Source organism: Taudactylus pleione, unplaced genomic scaffold, assembly GCF_031769625.1.
Source record: "Taudactylus pleione unplaced genomic scaffold, aTauple2 ptg000439l, whole genome shotgun sequence".
Taxonomy (NCBI): Eukaryota; Metazoa; Chordata; class Amphibia; order Anura; family Myobatrachidae; genus Taudactylus; species Taudactylus pleione.
The window spans coordinates 359,907-380,344 of record NW_028284841.1 but is presented as its reverse complement, the minus strand read 5'-3'; positions in this window follow the sequence as shown (position 1 = coordinate 380,344).

Genomic DNA, 20,438 nt, shown 5'->3' with positions numbered 1-20,438 from the left:
ACATATGTTATATACACACACATATGGGTTTTCTGTTTCAAATCAAACTGTTTTATATTTATTTTTGAAGATATGCTTATTTTGCAATCATTTTGTCTTATAAATAATATTTATTTTCAATAGTGGAGGGGTGGGGGGCGGGAAGGCTGAAGCTTTGCCTAGGGTGCCGGATAACCTTGCACCGGCCCTGGGATGAGAGCTATGGCTTCTACAGAAGTTCTACTGGATCGGTGGCTGGAAGAGGAATCATATCTATGTGGGGGAGAATGATCGGATCCGTGACTGTACCAACTTTGGTGAGGCGGATAATGTGATGACAAGTAACTGGGTTGGGCCATCATTGCTGTGCTGGATCCATGAGGGGTTTCGGACCTATAGAAGTTATTCATCATTGCTTGTCTTTGAAGATTGTCTGGAGCAGAGTAAGATATCTGATAGTTTGGAACAGGAGGTGAAAGTTCAGAGTATTTTGTGAACTCCCCAATGCCATCATGCCTGCGGTCATGTGTTGATGGACTGTTTCCAGTAAAACTACCATTTCCTTGTGGTGAGTAGGCTGCGCTATTTGCTTCTGCGGAGCCATGGCTGCTTCCTGATCTCAATTGAATTTTCAGTGGCCTCCCAAAGAGTTCGATTCGAAAAAGCGCTCGGTCAGAATCAGGGTGTTTTTTTTTTTGTGCAACCACCCACAGCTATTGCGAGCAGCCAGGATGATGGTCACGATGGTCAAGACCATCGCGACCATCGGGGTTTGTGACGAGACCCTTGTGGTAGGGTCTCGTGGCCGCAAGCCCCAGAGAGCTTCCGGCTCTAATAGCGCTGGAAGCTCTCCCACTGACTTCACTGGTGATGTCAGTGGGGTCACCCACAAACGGCAGGCGTTCGCTTGGGAATGCCTCTGTTTGTGAAGCCACCCCCCCACCATGCCTACAAAATGAGCGAGCTGTCGATCAACATCGACAGCCGCCCCTTTTGTAGTGAGCCACGGAGCAAGAGAATTTCTCTCTCGCTCCGGGGCTTGCGCACGCGCACTGCAACTGCTGTGCGTGCACAGAGCCCACCATCGACCTGCTTGCGAGCGGGTCTGAATCAGACCCTCATTCCATAAGGAACAGACTCCTCATGTTTGAAATTGACAAAAGCAAATCGTTTCGATTTTCCCTCCTTGTCCTTTGGAATTTTAATGTTAATTGCAGTACCAACCTGCAGAAACAGCTCGAATAGGATCTCCTCGGTGGCCCTGGGATCTTAGTCCCCCACGAACAGCTTCCTATCAGCCTCGGCGGCGCCCATCTCGCTCCTGAGTCCCGTCCTGTGTGCCCAGCATCAGCAGTCGATGGGTGACGCGATAAGTCACCGCCAGGGCCTTTTGGGGCCTAGTTTTTCAATCTGCCATCCTGTCTGCCACTGCAGTGCCACGTGTTTGTGCCACCCACTTGTGTAGCTTAGCATAGTCATCCAGCTACCTCGGTGCAACCTTTTGGCCTAAAAACAATATTGTGAGGTGTTCAGAATAGACTGGAAATTAATGTTATTGAGGTTAATAGTGTTGGAACAAAAAAGAAAATCTGTGATTTCAGCTGTTTTTATGCTTTTTTCCCCAAAAAATACAGATCCAAAACACAAAACCCGGAAGGGTGGTTTTGGCAAAACCAATCCAGATCCAAAACACGAAGAAAGATCCAGATCCAAAACCAAAACACAAATCACAAAAAGTGGCAGGTGCACATCCCTAATATATACACGTCTGTCTTCCGATGCCCTGGTCCGATGGGCAGGCCCGCCGAGAGCCGCGGTGGGCCCGGGTAATAGGGGCCGTGGCCTAATTGCAGGAGGCGTGTCCATGCCCCCTTCCCGGAAAAAAAAGAAGTATTTTTGCGTGCTGGGGAGGGGGAGCCCGGCGCATATGTGCCTATATGTACGCAGGCCTGCCAAGAGCCACGGCAGGCCCGGGTAACAGGGGGCGTGGCCTAATCGTGGGAGACGTGGCCACGCCCCCTTTGAAAAAACTAAAAGATTTTCAGCGTTGCGAAGCCGGCGGAAAGCTAGGGGGGGCGCGGTCAGTGTGATCGCTTTCCCCCACAGGCATAGAAGACTGCTGTGGCTGCTGCTCAGCAGCCACGAGAAGTGTCCACTGCAGCTCAACACATGCTGTGTGCTGGGCTGCTGTGAGGGAGGGGGGGGTGGCGCCGGACCTGGGCCCCCGCCGGGCCCCTCAGTTAGCCCCGGGTAATCTGTACCCGCTCCCCCCCCTCTCGGCGCCCCTGCCGATGGGCACTTGGTGGCAATTATGGAGGCGGACGGCTCTTCTCCACAAAGGACCATGGGAGGATTGGCCATGGCTGGGCATGCGCAGCATTCCCTCCTGCAGCTGCGACCATCTTCCTTGTCCCCTGTAGCCAGAATGAGCTTCTGTGCAGAAGCTCATTCTGGCCTGGCTGTCACTTGACAGGCTGACTACTTTGCTGCCCGATCGGAGCTGAACTCCGATTGCGGCAGCGGTGGTGGAGGGGGAGCTGCAGAGCCATGGAATGCCCCTATGCATTCCAGGTGCCCTTGGCATCTGCTTAGAATGCCTATGCCTAGGGCCAGCTCTGCATAGAGATTTGTCTTTTGATGACTTACACACATCTTTAACATACTCCTTTTTAATTAGCATATCTCTGCATGTCATATAGGTCCCATGACATTTCTAAGTTGATGATGGCCACATTTTGCACCATATGTATCTAAATGCTAGATTTGAAATTGAATGTATCTAAGTAAGACACATCCAACTCAAAATACAACATCAGAAATGCTACCTTTTACCTTACCTTTTAATCAGTCTTTATCTATACACTGACATGCCAAAAGTCATGGGATAACAGTATATAAAGGTAATGGTAAGTCGCGTAATCGTACAGTGATGTCTTGGAAATGCCCAGACCTGCATCAGATGTAATCTAACAATTTGTGAGTCAGTTTTAACCCCAGCTAGACTGCTCATGGCAAGGTGACATGAATTACTGTATCGGCGTTTAAATGTGGCATGATACTGGGTGGACATTCCATTTCCAAAGTTGTGCGGACAGTCAACATTCCTCGATCTATGGTGTCACGTGTGTACTGGGAATACTTCATGGAAGTCATTACCACTCACGATGGACAGCGCAGTGGCCAACCATGGGTGCTAAATGATTGTGACCAGCAGCGTCTGGCCAGAATTGTCCATGGTAACAGACAAGCAACACTGGCTCAAATCACATCCACATTCAATGGAGTTACCAGATGCATATTCAGCAGATCAGTGCAGCGTTCTTTAGTTTCCATGGATATGGGAACAGAAGACCCACCAGAGGGTCCCTGTTACACTAGAACACCAGCCATAGCACCTCACCTGAGCTTGTGACATCGCTAATTGGCCCATGGAGGACTGGAAAAATGTGGTGTGGTCTTATGAGTCACGGTTCCAGTTGTTTTGGGTTTAGGTGTGGTGCAGACCCGATGAGGCCATGGACCACAGTTGTCAACAAGGCACTGTGCAGGCTGGTGGTGGTTCCATAATAATGTGGGGTGTGTTCACGTGGCATGGGTTGGGTCCACTGGTCTGCCATAACATGTCATTGACTGGTAAGCACTATGCTGCATTGCGTGATGACCATTTCCAGCCCTTCAAGGACTTCATGTACCCCCACAACAATGGACTATTCCAGCAGAATAATGCACCATGTCATCGCTCCCAAGTTGTCCAGAATTGGTTGAAAAAGCATTCTGAAGAGTTCCAAGGAATGGTGTGGTATCCACTTTCTCCCAACATGAACCCAATCGAGCATTGATGTAACATGGTGGAGAAGACCATTCGCACCCAAAATCCTACACCTATGAATATCAATGAACTGTGGGAAGCAAGCCAAACAGCATTGGTCAACATCTCTTCAGAGGTCTTCCATCCACTTGTGGAATCGATGCCACATCGAGTTGCTGCACTCTGTGGGGCTAGATGGGTTCCTACATGATATTATGCATCTATCCAATGACTTTTGGCAATTCAGTGCATGTATACATAATAAAAGTTACAGTTGCAGGAGACATATTCTATACAAACCAATACATTTGGAAATGTGAAACAACTTTTTAAAAGATATGCTATATTCAGTTTGCACTTTACAGGGATATGACACAGGATGCCACTCATGTACATTTTTATATTATATATTATGTGACTAATGTATTAGTGTTCAAATGGATATTCATAGCAAAAGTCATATGCACTGTAATGTATCTGATTTGACTTTTCCCCAAAGAAGAGCCTGTAGGGAACACTGCATAATCCACAATACAGATAACTGGAAGGTATGTTATGTTAGCTCAAGGACATCATTTCTGCTTTACATAAAAAAATAATATTTTATAGCGATATATAGTACAACCACAAACCAAGCACATAAAAGGTGAATAGAAGAGAGAAAAAAACAGCAAAACAACGGAAACATCCCAAAAATCCAGCTGAGTTCAGATGAAAGTAAATGGAAACAAGAGGTGCATATTCAAAGTAAAGCTACAAAGCTATCATTTGTATAGAGCAATAGACTAAATAAGTGTTTAATTAGGAGAGGAAGGAAGTCATTAAAATGTCCAATTTTTTACATAAATTGTTGGATCCTCTTGATGATGTTGAGTATCACACAAAATCATCCAATTTTGTTTCTCAGCCCTGAACCTTGGGTTAGGTTTTAGACATTACCATTAATTATTTAGACTCAGAAGGCAGCAAAACATCTTGATTCATTGGCAAACTGACAAACATATGGCATGTTCTGCAAACCATTGAGTTACTGTTGAGAATAGGATAACATTAATTGCATGCAAATTCTGCTGGGGTTTTTGAACCAGCCGATGCAAACAGTGCCTTAATTTGTATCCATAGCTTTTACTAACGAGAGAAACAATTTGTACACTGAGACCTTTGTGATCTATTTATACATCTTTGCAAACACAGTCGCTACTAATGCAAAGATAACAATAATATATGAAGGGGAAAAAAAATTACTGGGAACATAAAGAGAAATAAAATGCTCCATCTACCTATAGTTTTAGCTATAGCATTCCTTTATAACTGATTTTCTGTACATTTTTTGGTCTTTGGCAGTAAATATCCAAAGTGCAACTATATGAATATCATTTAATAGCATCGGCAACCAGCCCCCTGAGCATCATTACTGCCAATGTGAATGGAAAGTGACTTGGCATTCAGGACAAAGTTAAATTTGTAATGTTAGCAGTGGGTTTCAGTCAGCTCTATCTCCCTTTCCTGAATATTAGGCTGAATTTACAGTTTGCAACATTTGGGATGTTGTCCAATTATATCAGCAGTGGGCTGTATATACTGTATGTTATGGTCGTTTGCTAATTTTGGAGCCTCCTGGGCATTTTTATGGAGAATAGGCACATATAGATATATTGCCAGGTGTGAATAATATTTACATGACTGTATATCCTTTCCAAACTAAATGTTAAACGTAACATAAAAAGTAAAAAGTAAATTCAAATTGGGCATATGATTAGATTCCAAGTATGCCATTTTTTGGAAGATATATCTCTCATGTGGTAATAAATGTGGTGTAACAGGGTAACATTTTTCTCCACACAGGCTAGTCATCTAGGGGATCAGTTATTAAGCAGTTGTAGCCATATTTTATATATTGCTGATATTTAGGAAAGAAGTGTATGTGGACATATCTGTATGTTTGGTGTATACTTCCAGGTATATATGGCTAATATTTAGGGAAGTGTATGTGGATATATCTGTAAGTTTGGGGTATACTTCCAGGTATATATGGATAAATTCTTGTGTTTAAATTTTATTTATTCAGAAAGGATTGTCACTGTAATATAGGTAGGGTGTATATATATATATATATATATATATATATATATATCGAATATATAAGAATATATAACTGCATAATATAAAATCTACGTAATGGAGTGCATTATATGTATTGTGTATATTAACATTGTAAGCATATTGGGTCCTTGAGGTAGAGCCAGTAGCAGTGGCATGAGACTACCTAGGAAAGTGCTAGAAATGGCACGAGCAGCTAGGTAGTCTATTAGTAATGCAGGGACAGGAGAGAAGGGTTTGTGCTGCTGGCAGTTAGGGACTGGTCACACGGCTGTAGAGTGGGGATATATAGGTGCTGGGCTGGCAGTTGAGTCAGTCTGCAGTTCCCCCTTGAGCGCTCAGGTCGGATAGTCTCTCTGGTACCGCTTAGCTATTAGTGACGTTTGGTGGCAGCACCGGAAAGCCTCCGGCACTGAAGTCAGTGAGGGCTCTTACCATGAGCTGGGAGAAGTCACCGCAGGACCTGCTGAGCTTCGGCGGGCCGCGGACTTTGTATCTGCGGAAGTACGGCAGTGAAAAGGGGCGGCGGCCATTCCGGAAGATCTGGATGCTGGTCGTAAGCAGGCTGCCGCATTAGAAGGGTGAAGAAGTGGAGAGTCGTCTGACAGGCAGAGGCGAAGAGTCACGACAGGCAGTTACAAGGGCAGTGGGCAAGGTCTCCACTTGGTCTCCCTGTACATCAGCTAAACAGTGTAACAGAGTTGCAGTTACAGGCAACTGTAGCTCTAGCCCACCCTTCATGATCAGCTGAGTCGCAGCGCAGGACGGAGTGAGTGTGTGATACCCTATACTATGAGTTTATTCACAATGTAATCAGACAACATAGTATAACAATAAAGATGGCAATAGTGAATCCTTTCTTATGTTTATTTTCTTTTTTAGGAACCTGCAGATCACTAGCGAACTCTGGACTTCGAACCTGCAAACTATAAATGGGTAAGTATGCTCTAGTGGCAATTAACAAATGACTAACTTTTGCAATTCCCCTAACATCTCTAAAATATGTACAAAAACCTCACGTGAGTATGATAAACGGACAAGGTTACATCAAGAATACAATTGCAAAGTTTTCTATACACCTTTTTAGGAAAATGTTTTCCTCACACTACTGCACTTTACATGTCTCATACAATGCTAGTTCAGCGCTGAAATAGTTAATAGGGTGCACCCTTTGTTGAATGTGGCCACTTTGCCAGCACTTTCGGGATATGAAGAACAGTTCTTAAACTGCTCCAGCTACAGTACTTGTCTGTATTTAATGCAATACTGTAATCCTCTGTAAATGATCCTGCTGCGATGGTGTTGGTATTACAGTCAGTTCCTTCTCTGCTTAGCAACCTTAGTTCATAGTATTACAAGTGCTGGCACTGAAGTGTCGCCCTAACACTGCTGGTAACTGTTGTACCTAACCTCCAATACATAGTTGCCTACCCTCCCGATTACTGCGGGAGACTCCCGGGTCGCTGTGGAGTCTCCCGCTGCCCCGCAAAGCTAAATAAATCCCCCGGATTTTCTAGTCCCCACTGCCCAAAATATGAACTGCGAATGCGCGCTTCCGAGTGGGACGTGGTGGGGGCTATCGCAGAATACAGCCAGCAGGGAGAGGAGTGTGCATCATTACAGTGACAGCTCCTCCCCCGGGTGCCAGTGAGGGGCCAGCTTCCTGTGTAGTAGTGTTTCCTGCACTAAATCCCAGTGCACCTGACACTAAAGTGCTGCTGCTCGTCTCTCTGAGCGGCCGGCAGTCCCACCCCCGGGCTCACATGCACCTCCGGCTCCAAGCCTTAAACATGATAGAAGCTGAACACTGGAGCCAGGCAGACCCCACCTGCTGCTGCACTGCACTACCAGGGAAGAAAGAGAGAGAGAGGTGAGTGTGGGCCAGACGCAGGGCTGTGGTGTATGTGTGACAGGGAGGTGGCTGGGGTATGAATGTGTAAGAGAGGTAGGTGAATGTAAGAATGAAGTGGCTGGGGCAGGAGCATATATGTGTAGGGTAGGTGGCTGGGGCAGGGCTGAGGTATATATATGAGTAAGGTGGCTGGGGCAGGGCTGGGGTATATGTGTGAGAGTGAGGTGGCTGGGGGAGGGCTGGGGTATTTATATGAGTAAGGTGGCTGGGGCAGGGCTGGGGTATATATGTGAGAGTGAGGTGGCTGGGGCAGGGCTGGGGTATTTATATGAGTAAGGTGGCTGGGGCAGGGCTGGGGTATATATGTGAGAGTGAGGTGGCTGGGGCAGGGCTGGGGTAAATAGGTGAGAGTGAGGTGTCTGGGGCATGGCTGGGGTGTATTTATATGAGTAAGGTGGCTGGGGCAGGGCTGGGGTATATATGTGAGAGTGAGGTGGCTGGGGCAGGACTGGGGTATATATGTGAGAGTGAGGTGACTGGGGCAGGACTGGGGTATATATGTGAGAATGAGGTGACTGGGGTATATATGTGAGAGTGAGGTGGCTGGGGCAGGGCTGGGGTATATATGTGAGAGTGAGGTGGCTGGGGCAGGGCTGGGGTATATATGTGAGAGTGAGATGGCTAGGGCAGGGCTGGGGTATATATGTGAGAATGAGGTGACTGGGGTATATATGTGAGAGTGAGGTGGCTGGGGCAGGGCTGGGGTATATATGTGAGAGTGAGGTGGCTGGGGCAGGGCTGGGGTATATATATGAGAGTGAGGTGGCTGGGGCAGGGCTGGGGTATATATGTGAGAGTGAGGTGGCTGGGGCAGGACTGGGGTATATATGTGAGAATGAGGTGACTGGGGTATATATGTGAGAGTGAGGTGGCTGGGGCAGAGCTGGGATATATATGTGAGAGTAAGGTGGCTAGGGCAGGGCTGGGGTATATATGTGAGAATGAGGTGACTGGGGTATATATGTGAGAGTGAGGTGGTTGGGGCAGGGCTGGGGTATATATATGTGAGTGAGGTGGCTGGGGCAGGGCTGGGGTATATATGTGAGAGTGAGGTGGCTGGGGCAGGGCTGGGGTATATATGTGAGAGTGAGGTGGCTGGGGCAGGGCTGGGGTATATATGTGAGAGTGAGGTGGCTGGGGCAGGGTTGGGGTATATATGTGAGAGTGAGGTGGCTGGGGCAGGGCTGGGGTATATATATATATGTGAGGGTGAGGTGGCTGGGGCAGGACTGGGGTATATATGTGAGAGTGAGGTGGCTGGGGCAGGACTGGGGTATATATGTGAGAATGAGGTGACTGGGGTATATATGTGAATGTGGGAGAGGTATGTGAATGTGGTAGGGCTGAGGTTAATGTGCGTGAGAGGGATTTGGCTGGGGGAGTGGGCCCAGACATGACTGTGATCCAGGCCAAGCAGGTGGAGCCGCAAGTCAGGCAGCAGCTGTCCGGACAGGTGGAACTGCTGTCCCGGTGCAGAGAGGACGGGCTGCCAGGGCCCTGCACATGGAACTGGACCAGCTAGCGAGCAGCTCCGTGGCCTGGCTGTGGACAGCTTTGAGTCAGTTGTTACAGCTCTGGTTTGGAGAGTGATAGCGAGGAGGATGTTTGGAGCAGGAATGCCCGGTCTCAGGGTAAGTGCTGGCACTGCCCCCTGTGTGTATAGGCTGTACTTGTCCCCTGCATGTATAAGCTGGCACTGCCCTATGTTTGCTCAAACAGGGAAGGTATTAAAAATATATTTTTTTAAGGACTCATTTTGGTTTAGTCAATCAGTGTCACATACTGGGACCGATTCTGACTTGTACACAGTGGCCGTGATCACGTAAATTAGTGAATTTTTGTGACTGCACATGCCACCCATACACAAATCCCCAGCCTGCTGCACTTAGTACTTTAGTTTTCACCTTCCGCTACAGGACACACCCCTGTGTGGCAATAGATACACCCATCGGTAAAGCATGTCACATCCCCTCAACGGCTCGCCAACGGGCACTATGTGCTATGGGTTGTAGTCTCCCTGAAACTAGTTTTCAAAAGTAGGCAAGTATGCTCCAATATGCGGTATCAAGGGGTTAATTTTACTATTATGAATGTAGTCTATAAACCCCACGCTGATCTCTGAAGGGACTGCTGTGCATATGTAATGTTGGACAACTGTAGGCCTCCAGTTAATAAGCGCTAATGTCACTGAGTGTCTATTTGTTGAGGTTGCAGGAGCTTTCTTACCCCTCCAGTATCAGCTCTCAACCTCCGGCTCCTTTACAAGCTCAGTCTCTCTATATTTCCGCAGCTCTGCTTGAGGCACTCCCTTAGGGGTCATCCGACACACCCCTCTTAGGCTGATTGTTCTCAGGAGCCTCCCCGGATGACACAACTTGGTCCCATCGGATGTTCCCCGCCTCAGAGACCTCCGCTGCTTGTCCCGGAGTACAGCCGCAGCCCTCAGGTAAGCATCAAGGCAGCGCAGCCCCTTCTCCTGTCCAGCTACCTCACCAACTGCACACACCAATTGCCATTTTTCTCTAGTTCAAATCCTTGAGCCTGCTACAGTACTCACTGGTCCCCTAACGTCCACCACCACTGAGGGGGCAGTGCAAATAGTCCCTGAACCTTAATGAAACCAGTTAAATCATGCCCTATATTAGACATTGGCAGGAGTCACATTAATATTTTACATTTTCATAGTGGCACATCAGTGTGGATAGGAACACAGGGTGTTGGTGGGGTGCCACATACTTCCCCACTAGAATGATGCATGTCCTCACGCATCTTAGCATCTTAGACCTCTATATACTCCTGAAGACATCCACTTTATACATCAGTATCTTTTCAGAATTATTTACATACATATTAGGTACATTCTTTCATTGCATGACGCAGATCACAATTAGTTACAATTACCAGGTAAGTCTAGAAAACTTTAGCTCCTTGCTATAATGTAACAATAGCATAACAGATTACTACATTTGTTACATATTAACACAAAGTTTCTTCAAGTTATGTAATTTTGAACACTCTACCTCACAGGCTAGTGTCTACACTGAATATGTGGGGCATTCTTGTTTTCCTTTTTCGATTTTCCCAGAACTCTTTGCATAATTAATGCTATTTCACTTGAACTTAGTTCAGTATACTCATGGACTGGGAATTTATACTCTGATGGCATAGACAGTAAGGGCTCTTTGGATACAAGACATGGCTCCTCCAGAACAACAGATTTCGATATTTCCATAACAGAATCCAGGCAATTCTGTTCAGGGTGCTCCAACCTCTCTGGTAAGGGTGAGTCTGGTGCTTTCTTTGTGTCTTCTTTATGTACAGCTGTACTCAAGTCTTGTTGATTGCAGAGGAGCATATAAGAAGCGCTGTCATACACATTTGGTCGACTCTTTGCTTGTGGTTCTTGAGGAGATGTTGGCCGGACTATTTCTTGCCGGTACTGGCACACCTGTATATTTTGCGTTCCTACTTCTTTACCAAACACTCCAGATCCAGCCTTTCACCACGCTCTGGGAGATCGGGATATTGTTTGTGTCCGTATAGTCTCTTTAGCCAGTGGTATGGGTAGCGACTCCTCCAGTAAGGCCGTTGTTGATTAACCCTCTTTTCCTCTGCCACTCTTTCAACTTCTTCTGGACTCTTTTTATCTTCACTGTGTCGATAGTTATGTGGAGGACCTCTACGATGTGGATACTGCCAATAATGGTTGTGGCTTGATGCATATTTGCTGCCTTGGACTGGAACTCCACCAGGACCAGTTACATTAGCGGCCTTTGCACCTTTCTCTCCCTCAACCACGTAAAACTCTACCAACTCTCCATCTCCCAGACTTCGAAGATATTTTCTTGGGTTGTTCTTTAGGATGGCCGAGTAATGTACAAAAATATCGCTCTTGGTGTCATCTCGATTTATGAATCCATAGCCTCGTTGCATGTGGAACCATACAACCTTTCCTGAAATCCTTTTTGCGATAGCTGATGTAACATTCCCTGCAGTCGGCGTGCTCACAAATTTTATTTTGTTCTGTACTATTGGGCTCAAACTGGCATCTCTGGGTTGCCCTTCTTCCATTTTTGGACCTATTCTTTCTGTCTCTCCTGAGGGCTGGTCCTCAGGCTCTCTTTGGATGCAATAGCGTTCAATGTGGCCACTTTGCCAGCACTTTCTGCAGATAGGCCTCCCTTGTGTATCAAATTGGTCTGTTGGACGTTAACCTGTCTCTCGAGGACTGTCCCAGTAAGACTGGTTCCTTCCCCCACGCTCTTGGCGGCAGTCTCTGCATTTTGCTCCAGCCTGCTCTTGCCAAATCACTTTTATCTCCTTCATGATTTCAGTGACAGCACTAGTAAAAATTCCAATCAGATCTTGACCAGAATGTACTTGTTGGGTTTCCTTAGGCGACGTAGTGTCTGGCATCATATATGGTTTGGCTTCTCTAGAATATCCAACTTCCAACTGTTTTGTAGATGAGTCAAATTCAAGATCAGCATTCTGATTGAGCCCAAAAATATCTAATACCGCTTCCTTGAACTTGGAGAATGGGCATATAGGATTCTGACGTCTCCACATCCTGAGCTGGGCCCGTATGGCTTCTCCTCGCGCACCTTCGATAAATAAATTAATTAGAGTCTCATCGACTCGTTCTACTTCCCTTGATTCTCGGGCTTGGATGTCCTTCATAGCTTCCTGTAGGCCCAGAGCAAATTCTCTCAGTGACTCTTGAGGTTGCTATTTCCTAGCATACAAACGTCTTCTAAGTTCAGAGACTGTCATTGAGTCAAATAAACTTTCTAACTTTTTGAAAATATCCTCCGCTGTTTTTCTTTCATCATCCGCCCATGCTTTCACCTCTTGCAAAGCAGCTCCTTTCAACTGTCCAATGACTATTTCCACTCTTTGTTCATTATTATTATTACCAGTTATTTATATAGCGCACACAAATTCTGCAGCGCTTTACAGAGGATATTTGGCCATTCACATCAGTCCCTGCCCCAGTGGAGCTTACAATCTATGTTCCCTATTACATGCACACACACATACACACTAGGATTAATTTTTGTTGGAAGCCAATTAACCTACCAGTATATTTTTGGAGTGTGGGAGGAAACCGGAGTACCCGGAGGAAACCCACGCAAGCACAGGGAGAATATACAAACTCCACACAGTTAGGGCCGTGGTGGGAATTGAACCCACGACCTCAGTGCTGTGAGGCAGTAATGCTACCATTACACCGTCTGTGCTGCCCATCATTCAGTGGATATAATTTGAACATTGTTCACATTTTGTCCTTAAATTCTTTAATAGTGTTTGCACCCTGTGTGCATATCTCCCCTGAATACATGGGTAACCATGGAGCCCCAAAATAGTATGGTATCGTAATGGGTGATGTCTGTGTCATATGTACCATACCACTGCTGGGTGAGGCATTTGTTGATGGTGAAGCTCTCTGTCCTGGATAGGCAGGTAATCGTCTCCGGGCCGTGGTCGATGCAGGAGGCTGAGGTGCTGACATTTTCTGGTCGTATCCTGTTCGCGGACGCCAATTTGTGATACCCTATACTATGAGTTTATTCACAATGTAATCAGACAACATAGTATAACAATAAAGATGGCAATAGTGAATCCTTTCTTATGTTTATTTTATTTTTCAGGAACCTGCAGATCACTAGCGAACTCTGGACTTCGAACCTGCAAACTATGAATGGGTAAGTATGCTCTAGTGGCAATTAACAAATTACTAATTTTGCAATTCCCCTAACATCTCTAAAATATATACAAAAACCTCACGTGAGTATGATAAACGGACAAGGTTACATCAAGAATACAATTGCAAAGTTTTCTATACACCTTTTTAGGAAAATGTTTTCCTCACACTACTGCACTTTACATGTCTCATACAATGCTAGTTCAGCGCTGAAATAGTTAATAGGGTGCACCCTTCGTTGAATGTGGCCACTTTGCCAGCACTTTCGGGATATGAAGAACAGTTCTTAAACTGCTCCAGCTACAGTACTTGTCTGTATTTAATGCAATACTGTAATCCTCTGTAAATGATCCTGCTGCGATGGTGTTGGTATTACAGTCAGTTCCTTCTCTGCTTAGCAACCTTAGTTCATAGTATTACAAGTGCTGGCACTGAAGTGTCACCCTAACACTGCTGGTAACTGTTGTACCTAAACTCCAATATGCAGTATCAGGGGGTTAATTTTACTATTATGAATGTAGTCTATAAACCCCACGCTGATCTCTGCAGGGACTGCTGTGCATATGTAATGGTGGACAACTGTAGGCCTCCAGTTAATAAGCGCTAATGTCACTGAGTGTCTATTTGGGAGGTTGCAGCAGCTTTCTTACCCTTCCAGTATCAGCTCTCAACCTCCGGCTCCTTTACAAGCTCAGTCTCTATATTTCCGCAGCTCTGCTTGAGGCACTCCCTTAGGGGTCATCTGACACACCCCTCTTAGGCTGATTGTTCTCAGGAGCCTCCCCGGATGACACAACTTGGTCCCATCGGATGTTCCCCGCCTCGGAGACCTCCGCTGCTTGTACCGGAGTACAGCCACAGCTCTCAGGTAAGCATCAAGGCAGCGCAGCCCCTTCTCCTGTCCAGCTACCTCACCAACTGCTACAGTACTCACTGGTCCCCTAACATCCACCACCACTGAGGGGGCAGTGCAAATAGTCCCTGAACCTTAATGAAACCAGTTAAATCATGCCCTATATTAGACATTGGCAGGAGTCACATTAATATTTTACATTTTCATAGTGGCACATCAGTGTGGATAGGAACACAGGGTGTTGGTGGGGTGCCACATACTTCCCCACTAGAATGATGCATGTCCTCACGTCCTTTAGTGGGCGCGCCGGGGGCGTGGCTGCCCAGACGGAGGCGTTCCCATGGGAACGCCTACCGTCTGGGGCTGGCCCCACTGACATCACTATTGTTGTCAGTGGGAGTGCTTTTGGCTCTGATAGAGCCAAAAGCACTCCAGGGCTTGCGGCAGCGAGACCCTACCGCAGGGTCTCGTCGCAAGCCCGATGGTCGCGATGGTCTTGACCATCGCGACCATCTTTTTGGCCGCTCGCATAAGCTGTGGGTGGCCACCCACAGCTATGCGAGCGGCCAGGAGGCCGCTCCATTTTTAGGTAGGAGGGCCCTGATTCAGAGCGAGCGCTCTGGTCAGAGCGTCCGACTCTGAATCAGGCCCACAGTGTTGAACTTTAATGGACTTTGAACTTCCTTTTGCGCTGCCAGGTGATACTAGGATTTATGCTCAGGTGGTTCTGGACATATTAAGAACCTTTGGGCCTGATGGTCGTGATGGTCAAGACCATCGCGACCATCGGGCTTGCGACGAGACCCTGCAGTAGGGTCTCGCTGCCGCAAGCCCAGGAGTGCTTTTGGCTCTATCAGAGCCAAAAGCACTCCCACTGACAACACTAGTGATGTCAGTTGGGCTGGCCCCAGACGGTAGGCGTTCCCATGGGAACGCCTCCGTCTGGGCAGCAACGCCTCCGGCACACCCGCCAAAGGGGGCGTGCTGTCACTCACCATCGACAGCATGCCCCCTTTGGTGCGAGACCCATAGCGACGGCTTGGCCGTTGCTATTCGGGTCTCGCGCATGCGCACGAAGGAGCTCCCTCCGTCGTGCACATCCGCACTAGGGCACCATCGACCCGCTTGCGAGTGCTCAGCGCTCGCGAGCGGGTCTGAATCAGGACCTTTATCTGCTACATTAATGAACTTCATAGGCAGAAACTAAAATACTGAGCAACATTTTATGTGTAAAGGTACTAAACTTTATAATAGTTTATATTAGTGTAAAAGAGGAATTCCATTTGCATGTGGAAGTAAAATTGGTGTTATATATGTAGTGAATCTTGTATCAATATGTTTTTCCTCTGAATTTATGACGTATGTAAATAAAAAGTGTTAACCTACTATAAGCAGTGTGCAATACTTACCTCTAGGAATTGGAAGAGCGTCATTGAGGGAAGCCTGTGGAGAAAAGTAACATGTGGTCAATTCATTATAGTAAAGTGTTAATGCAGCAGTATTGTATGAATTACATGTCACATTAAATTCATCATATTACACCATATAACTCAAACAGGGCATTCCTAGGCTAGCCCTATAACCCCAGCCCAGGTGAAGGCACATATGTTGTTAAGTATAGTATCTGGTAACCTAGGGTCTCTTTATAAGGTACGGGAGAGAGGGTTACACAGTTATTGTGGTAAATCATCTGAAAATATCAGTTTTTGTAAGACATCCTTAATATTTTGTATGCTAGTGTGCCTCTCTTAATGATCATATCTGCAGCTTTCTATGGGGACTGCATAAATGGCCAATATACCAAGGTATGAAAAGCTTAGCCTGCTGCTGACAGTCAAGCTATTGAAAAGAACAGGTAAACTGAATTGTGGATCAACTAATGTTTCTCCAGAAGTGATCACTCCTCAATTACATTATTCTGCAATATACGGTAACAGCACTTTTTTATGTTTAACCTTTCTCCTACGCAAAGGTGCAGAGGGGTTGATATATCAAGCAGTGAAAAGAGTAGAGAAGTGGACCAGAGAAGAAGTTGCCTATAGCAACCAATCAGCTCATACCTATCATTTTGCAGACTGTACTTGATAAATGCTGCGTCAAAGCTGATTGGTTGCTAGAGGCAACAGCTCCACTGGTCCACTTCTGCACCCTTTTCACTGCTTGATACATCAACCCCATTGTTCCATGTTGGCATCCTGGCATTCAGAATTCCTGAGGTCAGGATGCTGGTGGCAGGATCCCGACGGGTCAGAATGTTGGCAACTTGTAATGGTAAGTATGAGGGTTAGGGTTAGGCTGCAGGAGGGGGGGGGTGAGGGTTGGGCTGCGGGGGAGGAGGGTTAGGATTAGGCTGCAGGAGGGCAGCTTTAGGAATAAGCTGCGGGGGGGAGGAGGGTTAAGATTAGGGTTAGCCTAACAATAAATTTGCAGGCATTTTCACTGTCGGGATCCCGCTGCCGGCATTCTGACTGCCGGGATTCTAATTTCCGGGATGCCGTACCCAACTCATTCCATGACCCCAACCTTCACCATATCCCATGTATTCAAAACACAATTTTTGGTCTATGCCAGTAGACTTTCAATAAATCTTCACCACAATATAAGCTCAGGAGGACGCAGGCCTCAATCTTACCAGCAGGTTTACAGCAACAAAGTTTAGTTTGCCTCTTTCTTTCTTAAAGCATAATAATAAGTTAACCAAACCAGAAACTAAAACATTGGTAGTTAATTTCCCACAAGGAGCAAAATACTGGTATTGTCCCTCAAAATTTTAAACTATATTCGGTTACCCTTAAACCATTTTCTTACATGAAACACACAAACTAATGAAAACATCTGCTGAGCAGCCACAGGGCGGTACAGCTTGTGCCACGACCCAGGGGGCAAAGTGTGGTTGCTGCCTCTGCAACACCTGTCTCCATCTTGCAAGGTACCTGGATGGCCAAAGGTCACACCCAGCACCCTGCTCTTGCCCTTCTTTAACATCATGTACGCTGGGTGGGAAAGGTGAAGTCCAGGCCCAGATTAGCTCAGGTTCAGCACTTGTAGACCATGTTTAACCTGACAGATATTTAATTAATAAATTATGTAATGACAAAAGTTATTTGCAGTAATTCTATTTTATACCTTTTTTCTGCCTATGAATGACTGCGTCTTATAAATACTTCCTGTCATATCATGATTAATATCCTGTCAGCCACACATGGGCAGTTGTAACTGTTTTTATTTCGTTGTCATACCCTGAGTGAGTTAATGCATTTTCTAGGTTATGATGCTATGCCTTTTAATAGAGCACCTAGAGAATTTCTTATAGCTACACTGGTACTGTACTGTATGTGGGCTTTCAAATCTCACAGGCCTCTCATTTATGTACTGTGTACTGATTAATCAGAATGCCAAAGCTCAAAAGCCCTACACTTGTAAATCCCCGAAGAGCACTTGTTGGCCTATTAAATTGCATCATTCACAGATGTCTCAATAGCATACACGCAAATGTAAATGGTAAAATAGATATATATTATTATATGAGGAGTGTTTGCCTGGTTTCAGAGTAATTGTCACCACAGGGTAATGCTTTATAGGCTCACAATCATGTATAGAAGCAATTGTACACTGTAATGTATGCTAATGTGGTTGGGTACTGTTTTCTAGGTTATTCATTGCAGTTTGGCCTAATATATAGTGTAGATTTGTGGAGGAAACTCGTAAATGATACTAAGAAAACACATATTGAAAACGATTGAGGGCTCTGCCTCACTGCTCTTTGTGGATAACAAGCAATGGTATTAATATCAAGGCAAATCTGCAAATAAATTAGTAGCCTTTCCATGAATATTTAGAGAAAATGAAAACAAACCCAGTTTATAAACCTGTAGTAGGCATAAGGAAAATAGGGGTTATATGATATCATTGATACGAGGCCTCATTGAGGGTCACCTGGACGTTCTCTGTGGACTTCCTCCTATTGATTCAGATGCCACATAAATGATTTCAGTCATATAGCAGGTTGGTACAGTATGTGATTGTATTCAAATGTCTTATCACTCTAGTAATCCATTGCTAGTTAGCCTACTGCTTGGACTGTGAGAACATTTTATGCTGGTCTTTTGATCTCTGAATGTGAGCTGATGTTTCTCCGTAAAGGTAGTGGGCTGCCCTCTTGTGGGACTGACGGTCACTATTGGGGCTCCTAGACATATCATGTTGTCCTCCACTGCTTGAAGTGGGACAAATAAAATAGTAAATAAATGGTCTAATACTGTACTAGTGCATAACAACCTTGAACTATTTAGTGGTGAGGAAATCATCTTAAACTGGGTTATTTTTCATTATGAAGACTTCCCACACAGAAGTGTAGTCAGCTTACGGTGCATGTTTTTATCATAGAGCAGAACAAACAAGCATACTGTATGCATAGAGAAATCCACTTAAAAGCGTTAAGGAAACTAGTTTTCTTAGCATCGCCGAAGCTCTGTTCACACAGGGGTCACCAAGGAATGTTTGGTATTTAGCAAAATGCTCACATTCTCTATGACAGAATTAAGCTAATTAATGTATTCCTATACTCATGCCTGCTTGTCAGGGTAATGGCATGGCTTAATAAAAACCTGCCTTATTGTGATTAAATGATAATCGGGTAATTCTTTAGGGCAATGTTGCTATGTGTTAATATCATTCAGTATGTAGATAGCTAATCATTTACATTTATATTACATTTATATTATGTAGCAGTTTACAAAGGCAACAAATACCAACTATTTAGATGAAACATATGTACAGTAATCAAATAATGCCATCTTTTTACTCATTATTTCACCAGTGGCAAATATGTATGATAAACAGACTTTTTCCATGTAATCACAGTATATTATTTTGGCACAGCAATATAACCACTGCATATTTAGATATTGGCCCATATGTGAAAGCCAGCGAGTTGCAGGACCGGGCGCCTTTTCAATTATTATCGCATTATATCTACAGGCTGAATCGCTATAATCTTTGCAGTTTCTGTAACTAGCAGGCTACCACATATAGGCAATAAACTTTCATCTAGTACTTGATTAATTATGTGTCCCAAATTGTGATGTAACTATTGTATACTTAGGGCCTGATTCAAAGACAGGGGCGGATTGGGATGGAAAACCAGCCCAGGAAATTTATGGAAGCAGCCCTAATGGCAGCAAGGTCTTTTGAGTTGGTGGGATCTGTCAACAGGGCGGGATTTCTTCTCATAGGGCCTGATTCTGTGTTGGACGCAGTTGCGGCTTTCCTTGCATCTGTTGCATCTGTAACTTTATGCTAATGCTGCTACATTGCCCTTCTCTGGTGTACATCTAAATATGTAAGGACAGATATGCCCACTGTCAGTTTCTACAGATGCTGCAATCATGCTTTGTACGTCTTTAAAAGCAAATATTGGTCGCACCATTGAAACGTTCACCTGTACTATGCTAGGTGCAAATCATCCGTCTGAGTCTGGCCTCCAATGTGAGCAATTCAGCATCTCTGTAAGCATCCACTTTCAGCAACTCGGTCATGTCACTCCAATAACACGGTCATACTATGTGCAACTCTGTACAAACGCCATCAGGATGCATACGCGGTGCAATGCAGACGCATGCGCAGACGAAAAACATTGCACAAGAAAAATATAAACACATTGGCCCCCACAGGAAAACAAACAAACACAGTTGCCTAAAAAGGAAAAAAAACACATTGGACCCCACAAAACAAAAAAACACATTGGCTCCCACAGGAAAAAAATAAAACACATTGCCCCCTTCAGAACACAATAAAACACATTGGCCCCCAACAGGAAATAAAAAAGCACATCAGCTCCCACATGAAAAAATAAAAAATATTGCCCCCCCACAGGAAAACAACAAAACAAACACATTGGCCGCCAAAGGAAAAAAAAATCTTAACATACATATTGGCCTCCACAAGAAAAAATAGGGTGGGGAGTGTATGTCCCTGGGCGGGGGGGATGGGGGTAGGGTGGGGGGTGTATGTCCCTGGGGCCTGGGGAGGGGGGCAGGGTGAGGAGTGTACGTCACTGGAGCTGGGATAGGACTAATAGTAG